Source organism: Lissotriton vulgaris, chromosome 12, assembly GCF_964263255.1.
Source record: "Lissotriton vulgaris chromosome 12, aLisVul1.2, whole genome shotgun sequence".
NCBI lineage: Eukaryota > Metazoa > Chordata > Amphibia > Caudata > Salamandridae > Lissotriton > Lissotriton vulgaris.
Genome location: NC_141700.1, coordinates 694,230,459 through 694,241,975, shown reverse-complemented (window position 1 = coordinate 694,241,975; position 11,517 = coordinate 694,230,459).

Sequence of the window (11,517 nt, the reverse complement as noted above, 5' to 3'; positions counted from 1 at the left end):
CACACAGTACAGCCTTCTACCACCACCACTCTACCGCTCTCTCCAACACTCTACCACTCTATGCGCCACCTCTCTATCCACCACCACCCTATCTGCCACCACCCTATCCGCCAACACCCAATCCATCACTCTAGCGCCCACACTCTAGCGCCCACACTCTACCGGCAAACTCCACCCTCAAAATCCACCATCCAATTCACCATCCAAGTACTACTTCACCCTCCAAATCCACCCTCTGACTACACCCTCTAACTCCACCATCCAACTCCACCCTCCAACTCCAAACATTCAAATACACCCTACAAATCCACCCTCCAACTACAACTCCAGCCTCCAAATCCACCCTCCAAATCCAAACGCACCCTCCAAATCCACCTGCAAACTACAACTATATCATTCTCTAACTCGTTGTTGCCTTCTCCTGTGATAATCTTTTTGCTCTCTTCCATCTGCCTCCTTCTCTAACTCCCTTTTCTCTTCTCCGGTACTGATCTGCTGTTCTCTTTCACCCCACCTCCTTCTCTAACTCCCTGTTCTCTTCTCCTCTACTGATCTGCTGTTTTTCTACACCGCCTCCTTCTGTAACTCCCTGCTCTCTTCTCCTGTGCTGATCTGCTATTCTATTCCACTGCCTCCTTCTTTAGCTCACTGTTCTCTTCTGCTGTGCTAATCTGCTTCTCTCTTCCACCTCACCTCATTCTCTAACTCACTGTTCTCTTCTCTTCTCCTGTGCAGATCTGCTGCTCTCTTCCACCCGCCTCCTTCTTTAACTCCCTGTTCTCTTCTCCGGTGCTGATCTGCTGCTCTCTTCCACCCCACCTCCTTCTTTAACTCCTTGTTGTCTTTCCTGTGCTGATCTGCTGTTCTCTTCCACCCACCTCCTTCTTTAACTCCCTGTTCTCTTCACCTGTCCTGATCGGCTGCTCTCTAAAACCCGCCTCCTTCTTTACCTCCCTGTTCATTTCTCCTGTGCTAATATGTTGTTCTCTTCCACCCGCTTCCTTACTTAACTCCCTGTTCTCTTCTCATGTGCTGATCTGCTCCTCTCTTCCACCCACCTCCTTCTTTAACTCCCTGTTCTCTTCCTGTGCTGATCTGCTGTTCTCTTCCAACCACCTCCTTCTTTCACTCCCTGTTCTCTTCTCCTGTGCTGATCTGCTGCTCTCTAAAACCCGCCTCCTTCTTTAACTCCCTGTTCATTTCTCCTGTGCTGATCTGCTGTTCTCTTCCACCCACCTCCTTCTTTAACTCCATGTTCTCTTCTCCTGTGCTGATCTGCTGCTCTCTTCCACCCGCTTCCTTATTTACTCCATGTTTTTTTCAGCTGAGCTGATCTGCTGCTCTCAAACACCCGGCTCCTTCTTTAACTCTGTTCTTTTCTCCTATGCTAATCTCCTGTTCTCTTCCAACCGCCTCCTTCTTGAACTCCCTGTTGTCTTCTCTTCTCCTGTGCTCATCTGCTGCTCTCTTCCACCTGCCTCCTTCTTTAAATCCGTGTTCTGTTCTCCCATCCTGATCTGCTGCTCTCTTCCACCCAGCCCCCTTCTCCAAAACCCTGTTCTCTTCTCCAGTGTTGATCTGCTGTTCCCTTCCACCGCCTACTTCTCTAACTCCCTGTTCTCTTCTTCTGTGCTGATCTGCTGAGCTCTTCAACACGCATCCTTCTTTAACTCCCTGTTCTCTTATAATATGCTGATCTGCTGCTCTCTTCCACAAAAATCCTTCTGTAACCGCACACACACATGCATACAACCATGCACACACACACGTACAACACCACACACACAACCACACACATCTATCGCCCTCACTCTATCTATCGCCCTCACTCTATCTATCTATCGCCCTCACTCTATCTATCTATCGCCCTCACTCCATCTATCTATCGCCCTCACTCTGTCGCCCTCACTCTGTCGCCCTCACTCTGTCGCCATCACTCTGTCGCCATCACTCTGTCGCCCTCACTCTGTCGCCCTCACTCAATAACAGCATCACTCGTCGCCACCACAGCATCAATATGTGCAACCATTCAACAACAACTGGTTCAAATATGTTCTCTCAACGTTTCAAGCTTTATAACAAATGTCACAAAAAGATGTTAATATTTCCCTTCTGTTCTTGGATTTTCGTCACAATAAAGTACACTGAACATAATCTTCACACATGTTATTTACAAAAGTTTAAGCTATTGCCATTATAAATTACAATAACTTTTATTTAAGTATTAATTATTAAATAAAATTAAAAGCCATTGTTATTTGTAATATTAATACATCTAAGTCACGTAAATACAACACATATTGCATTACAAATGCTACAGGTGTCACATTTGCAAAAGTTAAAACTATTGGCATTGTAAATGACAAAGCTATTAATTTCGCTATTTTCAAAACCAACACATAAATACAAAATGTGTCATTTACAATACCAATAGCTCAAACTTTCCAAATGCGAGACCTATTGCATTGCAAATGCTTGTTGTTTCTGTTTTTGTGCCCTGTGACTGTTCATCTTTTCTCGCCCCTCGGGACCGCTCCACTCGTCGCGCGGCTCCCCCTCAGTGCGCCCGGCCTCCCTGCCTGCCTCTGCGTCTTTCTTTTTTTGTGCACTTTTCCTGCTCCCTGTGCCTGCATCTTGCCTGTTTTTGTTTCTGTTTTTGTGCCCTGTGACTGTTTGTCTTTTCTCGCCCCTCGGGACCGCTTTCCCACTTCGGACCCCTCCCCGCTCCCTGCCGCTGCTCCCCTGTGGCCCGCCCCCCTTTTCCCTTCGGTATCCTATCCCCTTCCCTGCGCCACCCCGCTCCCGCCTCCCAGCTGCTCCTCCCTCCCACCGGCTATTTAGGGTCTGTCCACTCGACGGTGAGCTGTGACCTGACCTGACCTTGGTCTGAGACGGTCGCTCCACTCGTCGCGCGGCTCCACCTGAGTGCGCCCGGCCTCCCTCCTTGCCTTCGCGTCTTCGCCGCTGCCCCTGTGGCATAGGTTTCTTTTTTTGTGCACTTTTCCTGCTCCTTGTGCCTGCATATTGCCTGTTTTTGTTTCTGTTTTTGTGCCCTGTGACTGTTCGTCTTTTCTCGCCCCTCGGGACCGCTTTCCCGCTTCGGACACCTCCCCGCTCCCTGCCGCTGCTCCCCTGCGGCCCGCCCCCCTTTTTCCTTCTGAATCCTATCCCCTTCCCTGCGCCACCCCGCTCCCGCCTCCCAGCTGCTCCTCCCTCCCACCGGCTATTTAGGGTCTGTCCCCTCGACGGTGAGCTGTGACCTGACCTGACATTGGTCTGAGATGGTCGCTCCACTCGTCGCACGGCTCCCCCTGAGTGCGCCCGGCCTCCCTGCCTGCCTCCGCGTCTTCGCCGCTGCCCCTGTGGCATAGGTTTCTTTTTTTGTGCACTTTTCCTGCTCCCTGTGCCTGCATCTTGCCTGTTTTTGTTTCTGTTTTTGTGCCCTGTGACTGTTTGTCTTTTCTCGCCCCTCGGGACCGCTTTCCCGCTTCGGACCCCTCCCCGCTCCCTGCTGTGCTCCCCTGCGGCCCGCCCCCCTTTTTCCTTCTGTATCCCATCCCCTTCCCTGCGCCACCCCACTCCCGCCTCCCAGCTGCTCCTCCCTCCCTCTTCGCCATTTATGGCGGAACCCGCGCGTACGCGCAGCGGGCACGCCGATTGCGCGCCGAAGGCACTCCAAAGTCAAGCCCGTCTACGCCCGTCCACACTTGGACCGCGCCCAGTTCCAGAACCCATGGACCTCGCCGGAGCCAGCCAACCCGACAGAGATACAACGCCGCCACCCTCCACGCACTCAACACCGGCCGACAGCCAGCCTGCTACCAAGCCATGGCGAAACACACTCACGGAGCATTTACCTGCCTCGCCTGCAGCTTCACCTGCACCAGACCCTGCACTGCACCCCCTAAGCCAGGCTCCAGCAACGATCACCTCAAGTGCATCCTGCTCAACACCTGCTCCATCCACAGGCACGCCGTTGAACTCTGGAACCTCCTAGACACAACCTCACCAGACATCGCCTTCCTCACAGAAACATGGATGAACGCCTCCTCAGCTCCCGACATCGCCATAGCCAACCTGGATGGCTACAAGATCACTCGGAGGGACCGCGTCAACCAAACTGGAGGAGGCATCGCCATCGTCCACAGAAACACCATCCGAATCACGACCAACTCCGACGACACCCTCACCGCCACCGAACACCTTCACTTCCAGATACACACTGACCCCAAGACCACCCTCAGAGGCACCCTCGTCTACAGACCCCCGGGACCACGCACACAATTCAGCGAAGCCATCGCAGACTTCATCAGCCCGCACGCCCTCACCTCCTCAGACTACATCCTCCTACATCCTCCATGTAAACATTTTGGTTAGGTGCCTTGATGCCTATTGGGCTGAGTACGCGCGTTATAAATTTGCTTTCATTCATAGGAGACCTCAACTTCCACCTGGAGAACAACAATGACTGCAACACCGCCACCCTGCTGGACAACCTCGCCAACCTCGGGCTCAAGCAACTGGTGAACACCCCCACCCACTACGCCGGCCACACGCTTGACCCCATCTTCTCCTCCAGCAAGCACATCTCCTTCAGCCACTCCACCGGACTACACTGACAGACCACAGCTGCGTCTACTTCAACTTCAGGAAAACCACGACCCACAACTTCCCCAGAGAAGCTGGAGCAAGATCACCACCGACCAACTCACCACCTCCCTCAGCCAGAACCCCCCCACCTACACGACGGACCCCAACGAAGCAGCCAGCAACCTCACACAGTGGCTCACCAACTGCGCAGATGCCCTCGCACCACTGAAGAACCCCCCCAGCAGACATGGCAGCAAGAAAGTCTCCTGGTTCACCAACGACCTCAAAAACTCCAAGAAAACCTGCCGCACCCTCGAGAAAGCCTGGCGCCATGACCAGACAATGGAAAACATGACGGCCCTCAAGAACGCCACCCGCAAACACCACCAACTGATCCGCACCACCAAAAGGACCACATTCAAAGAACGACTGGACAACAACTCCCACAACACCAAGGAACTCTTCAGCATCGTCAAAGTACTCTCCAGCCCCAGCGCCTGCAACAACGTCATCACACCCTCGCAGGACCTCTGCGACTCACTCGCCTCGTTCTTTCACCGCAAGATCGCCGACATACACAACAGCTTCGGCGCACAGACCACGCACCCTAACACCGATCCGGCGCCCCCACCAACACCCTCCGCAACTGGACGGCGGTCAGCACCGAAGATACCACCCACACAATGAACACCATCCACTCCGGCTCCCCAACCGACCCCTGCCCACACCACATCTTCAACAAAGCCGAGTCGATCATCGCACCCCAGCTCCGGGACATCATTAACAGCTCTTTCGCCACCTTCCCAGAGAGCTGGAAACACGCCCAGCTCAGCGCCCTCTTGAAGAAACCCACCGCGGACCCCACAGACCTCAAGAACTTCCACCCCATCTCACTCCTCCCCTTCCCGGCAAAAGTGATTGAGAAGACCGTCAACAAACAACTCTCCGCCTTCCTCGAGACTAACGGATCCCTCGACCCCTCACAGTCCGGCTTCTGAGCAAACCACAGCACCGAGACCGCCCTCATCGCAGCCACCGACGACCTCAGGTCCCTGCTGGACAACGGGGAAACAGCGGCCCTCATCCTCCTGGACCTTTTGGTAGCCTTCGACACCGTATGCCACCGCACCCTAATATAGCGCCTCAGAAACATCGGAATCCAAGGAAAGGCCTTACAGTGGATCATCTCGTTCCTCGCCGGCAGAACCCAGAGAGTCCGCCTCCCCGTTCCGGTCGGCGGCCACCGAAGTCATCTGCGGCGTACCTCAAGGATCCTCGCTCAGCCCCACCCTCTTCAAGGTCTACATGAGCCCCCTCGCAGCCATCGCACGCCAACACAACCTTAACATCATCTCCTACGCCGACGACACCCAGCTGATCCTTTCCCTCACCAACGACCCCGCAACCACCAAAGCCAACCTCCAGAAAGGAATGAAAGACGTTGCGGAATGGATGAAGCACAGCCGCCTGAATCTGAACTCAGATAAGACGGAAGTCCTCATCCTGGGAACATCCCCCTCCGCCTGGGAGGACTCCTGTTGGCCGCCTGCCCTGGGCTCCGCACCCAAGCCAACAAACCATGCACACAACCTGGGCTTCATCCTAGACTCCTCCCTCACGATGACCAAATAAGTCAGCATTGTCACGTTATCCTGCTTCAACACCCTGCGCATGCTCCGAAAGATCTTCCATTTGATCCCCACCGACACCAGGAAGACGGTCACCCAAGCCCTCGTCACCAGCAGACTGGACTACGGAAACACCCTCTATGCTGGAACGACAGCCAAACTACAGAATAGACTCCAGCGCGTACAGAACGCCTCAGCACGACTTATCCAGGACACCCCCGCTTCAGCCACATCCCTCCCCAGCTGAGAGACCTGCACTGGCTCCCCATCAGCAAGAGGATCACGTTCAGACTCCTCACCCACGCACACAAGGCTCTCTACGACATGGGACCGACATACCTCAACAACCGCCTCACATTCTACACGCCCACCCGCCAGCTCCGCTCCACCAGCCTCGCCCTCGCCACTGGCCCACGCATCCGAAGACCACCGCCGGAGGAAGATGCTTCTCCTACCTGGCAGCCAAGACATGGAACTCCCTCCCCACCCACCTACGACTGACCCGGAACGATCTTTCCTTCAGGAAACAGCTCAAGACCTGGCTCTTCAAACAATAGCGGACCTCCCGCCCCCCAGCGCCTTAAGACCCTATGGGTGAGTAGCGCGCGCTGCAAATTCCGTGATTGATTGATTGACATTACACGCATGCACACAACCCTCCCCCCCAGGTATATACATTTATGTTTATTTGATATTTTCAGTTAATTCAGAGAGTGAATGATGTAATAGAATGTTGGTGTGGAGTAGAAGCTAGGCGATAGCGAGTTGGATGAAGGATGGAGTCATGAAAGTTTCGACTGCTGTTGCTATAATTTAAGGGCTTAACATGAAATAAAGAACTTACCTCCTACCTGAATTGCTCCTAAATCATGTCTGAAGACCCTGCCTTCTAACTTCAACATTTTGATGATGTGTTATTAAAAGAACATACATGGAGATGCACCAGGACTCTGGTGGCAGCTGGGAGCCATTGCTGGCAGGGGATGGGGCCTGTCATTAAAAGAATGATGGCCCTGTTACCGTGGAGAAGTAGCTTGGGGCAACCCACCCCCAAACATGCTGCCAATTGTGTCAGCTCAAGCTACTGGCCAGAAGGAGCCCAAAAAGGAGGGTGGGAAAGGTCTGGGAAGGACAAGGAGCCAGCTGAGGGCAGCTGTACAAAGAGGTTATGTGTCCGTGTGTTTAGTCCTAAGGACAATGCCATGGAGACAAATGTTATATGAGCAGTGCTATGTAGACTGTACTCTTTAGATGTTGAGAAATGTCCTTTACAGTAATTAATACTCTGAAATGATCTATGCAGCTTTAGGCAGAGGTACAATTAATGGTGAAGGTGACATAGAGAGTAGTGGTGGTAAATGTTCAGTATGATTTCTTAAGTAAGTTGATTGGAGCACAGGCTAGTCCATACCAGCAGAGGGACCAGTTTGACCAGTTGGTATTAGCCTACTACAGTGGATACTCATCACCCTACTGTGCTGAGCTCATATGCCACTTACCAGTCAGCTGCATTGCCAGAGGGGTGTGTGCCGCATGACATGGAAACACCACGGTGAGCCCATGAGGCCTGACCAAGTTTGAGGAGGATAAGACATGGTTTTTAAGAGTGCTGGTTAAAGGCATTCTACATATTTTATGGACCCCTGGGCAGTGTGCCTAGAGGAAGTGACACAGCTCCTGCTAGCACTGTTATGAAGGCAATGGACAGTGGTCTTATGTCAGTGAGCAGCACTAGGTGAATGGGGGCTTTACTCTCCAGCATTATTCAATCAGTGCTGAAAGAAGACGGCGTGGAGTTTGGGGCACAGTAGCACAACTTTCTTGTAAGAGAGCTCATCAGTGTCTTGGATTTAAACCTGGGAATCGGAGTAGATACTTTGGCTATATAGACTTTGATATCAGGAATAATGGTAGTAAGCTGATGTTTGATGGGTAGTGGTCTGGAGACTTTGACAAAAAGACTATCCAAGGCCTCCTGTATAATTTAGAAAGAGAAGAGGGACTATCTCACTCGCTCAAGTCAATCTCAAGTCGAATTTATAAAGTGCTAACTTGTCACCCTTTGAGGGTATCCAGGCGCTTGCTGCTGGTTTCAGTCAAAAAGCCAGATCTTGAGTCCCTTCCTCAACCATCTCCAAGAACGTTGGAGACAAAAATGAGACTATGCTCTTCAAGGGTATACTGTCTCCTAAATTCATGGGAGATCAAAACATCACTTGCCTGGCATTAGTCCAATTTCATTGTTAAAATACTACATTCAGTTAATTAATCAGCGAAGCTATTTGGCCCTTGTGGAGTTTGTATTTCTCTTTGAACTTTTGTTAAGAAATGTGCATTGTTTCCCACTAACTGTGAGGTTCAATAGGTTGTGGAAGATTTGGTTGATTGTCTTGCTTATTGACATGTGCCTTACACTTATTATTTGTAATGCATCTGATTGATTAATAAGTTTCTATGTAAGTTGACTTCGGTTTTTTAGGAATTGCAGTTTATTTTAGGGTTTTGGTGTGCTGAATACTTAGTGATGCAAGAGAGATTGGGAAATTTAAATAATCCACCCGAAGGTTGCTTTTGTAGTATTGTGTGAACATTTACTTTTGATTCCATTGAAGTCTAGTTAGCAGTTTGGGGAAGAGGGTATAGTATCCATCTGTCTGTTGTTGTGTAGATACGTGCTGTTGTAAATGTCAGAGTGTCACAGATGTGGGGAAGAGTAATATCTTGTTGCACGAAATAAGAATGTCATACACTTCTCTGTGTGTTGGTGCAAACTGGAGAAAGAGCAGTACCCTGATAGAGATTGCATCGGCCAGTATCCCATGGAATATTAATTTGCAGAAATGTAGTGCCCAGTTGTGAAAAGTTGCATGGGGGAATTAGTCCACAGTGTGCTAAGCTGGGGCAGTACCCAGAGGTGTGATGTGGGAGTACCCAGATGTGTGATCTGTGTGCTATGTTGTAGCGGGAAGTACCCTGTGGAGTGAGAATGAGGAAACGTGGTGGTGATAGTCAACAGTTTTGCCTAAGTGTGCTCTGGGACTAAACCTCTTTCTGTACTAATGGGAAGATTTCTCAGGAGTGTGGTATAGGAGGCTGATTATGTTTGTGATTGCCTGGTGGCACGTTTTTATTCAGTTTGCTTGTAATGTATTTTGTCACTGTTGTGTTTAAATGGTAATTTTTAAAGAAGCTATAATGTGTTGCTAAACTGCTGTAGTATTTGTTTGCTGTGTTGTGTGAACAATGTTTCAGCATGCACTCTGCTGGAGGCTATCATCATTGTTGTAAGGAAATGCATATTTTTGCATGATCACCCCCAATCTGAGAGTGCAGTGAGACCTACTATTCACACCTCAGCGGCTGTGTTCCAACCCATTACAAATTGTATGTTGGATTGGCTACCCCCCAAGTGGCATATGCTGACTTATGTATAAGTATCTAGTACATAGCACCAAGTGTAACCAGGGCATGTATGACAGGGTGCCCTCCTCCCCCAGAGCTGCAACACTGATTGTGCCAACCTGGGTGTGTCAAAGTACCAAATGGCTCCCAGGCTACCACTGCAGCCTGGAAGAGCACTGATAATTCGACTTTGCTATTCAAACCAATGGCAAAGTCCCTACCTCCTTCAACAATATATATATATATATATATATCAATCACAACGAGGTGCCTGTCATGGAAAGAGACCCACAGACCAGGTGAGTATTCGCCAAATTCTTTATTTGAAGCAACAGCAAGAGAAAATGCACAGCGGCAGCAAATGTCCAGCCGACGCGTTTCGTGCTCGCGCACTTCTTCAAAGGCTGTGGCTTGCTGTGGCAGTGAGAAGGCATTTTCCAAACACCACATAAGTAGCGATGAAGTCTCGCCCAGGTGGGCGTGGCCGCCCCGCGGCCTGATGGTAGCTGTAGTGCTGGTGTTTCTTTTGTAAGCTGCCTCATTCCTGCAACAGTTCTGCTTTTACCCCAGTGGGTTTGCGCCTCCAAGCAACTCTGTCACTGTTGTCTGTGACCTTCAAACAAAAGGCTCTGATCTCCATATTCGGGGGCCATATGACTCCTCCAAATGGCGGGCTGCACGCAACCCCAGGGTCCTTTCCGCGGCTCAGGCAAGCCGCCAAACATCAATCACAACGAGGTGCCTGTCATGGAAAGAGACCCACAGACCAGGTGAGTATTCGCCAAATTCTTTATTTGAAGCAACAGCAAGAGAAAATGCACAGCGGCAGCAAATGTCCAGCCGACGCGTTTCGTGCTCGCGCACTTCTTCAAAGGCTGTGGCTTGCTGTGGCAGTGAGAAGGCATTTTCCAAACACCACATAAGTAGCGATGAAGTCTCGCCCAGGTGGGCGTGGCCGCCCCGCGGCCTGATGGTAGCTGTAGTGCTGGTGTTTCTTTTGTAAGCTGCCTCATTCCTGCAACAGTTCTGCTTTTACCCCAGTGGGTTTGCGCCTCCAAGCAACTCTGTCACTGTTGTCTGTGACCTTCAAACAAAAGGCTCTGATCTCCATATTCGGGGGCCATATGACTCCTCCAAATGGCGGGCTGCACGCAACCCCAGGGTCCTTTCCGCGGCTCAGGCAAGCCGCCAAACATCAATCACAACGAGGTGCCTGTCATGGAAAGAGACCCACAGACCAGGTGAGTATTCGCCAAATTCTTTATTTGAAGCAACAGCAAGAGAAAATGCACAGCGGCAGCAAATGTCCAGCCGACGCGTTTCGTGCTCGCGCACTTCTTCAAAGGCTGTGGCTTGCTGTGGCAGTGAGAAGGCATTTTCCAAACACCACATAAGTAGCGATGAAGTCTCGCCCAGGTGGGCGTGGCCGCCCCGCGGCCTGATGGTAGCTGTAGTGCTGGTGTTTCTTTTGTAAGCTGCCTCATTCCTGCAACAGTTCTGCTTTTACCCCAGTGGGTTTGCGCCTCCAAGCAACTCTGTCACTGTTGTCTGTGACCTTCAAACAAAAGGCTCTGATCTCCATATTCGGGGGCCATATGACTCCTCCAAATGGCGGGCTGCACGCAACCCCAGGGTCCTTTCCGCGGCTCAGGCAAGCCGCCAAACATCAATCACAACGAGGTGCCTGTCATGGAAAGAGACCCACAGACCAGGTGAGTATTCGCCAAATTCTTTATTTGAAGCAACAGCAAGAGAAAATGCACAGCGGCAGCAAATGTCCAGCCGACGCGTTTCGTGCTCGCGCACTTCTTCAAAGGCTGTGGCTTGCTGTGGCAGTGAGAAGGCATTTTCCAAACACCACATAAGTAGCGATGAAGTCTCGCCCAGGTGGGCGTGG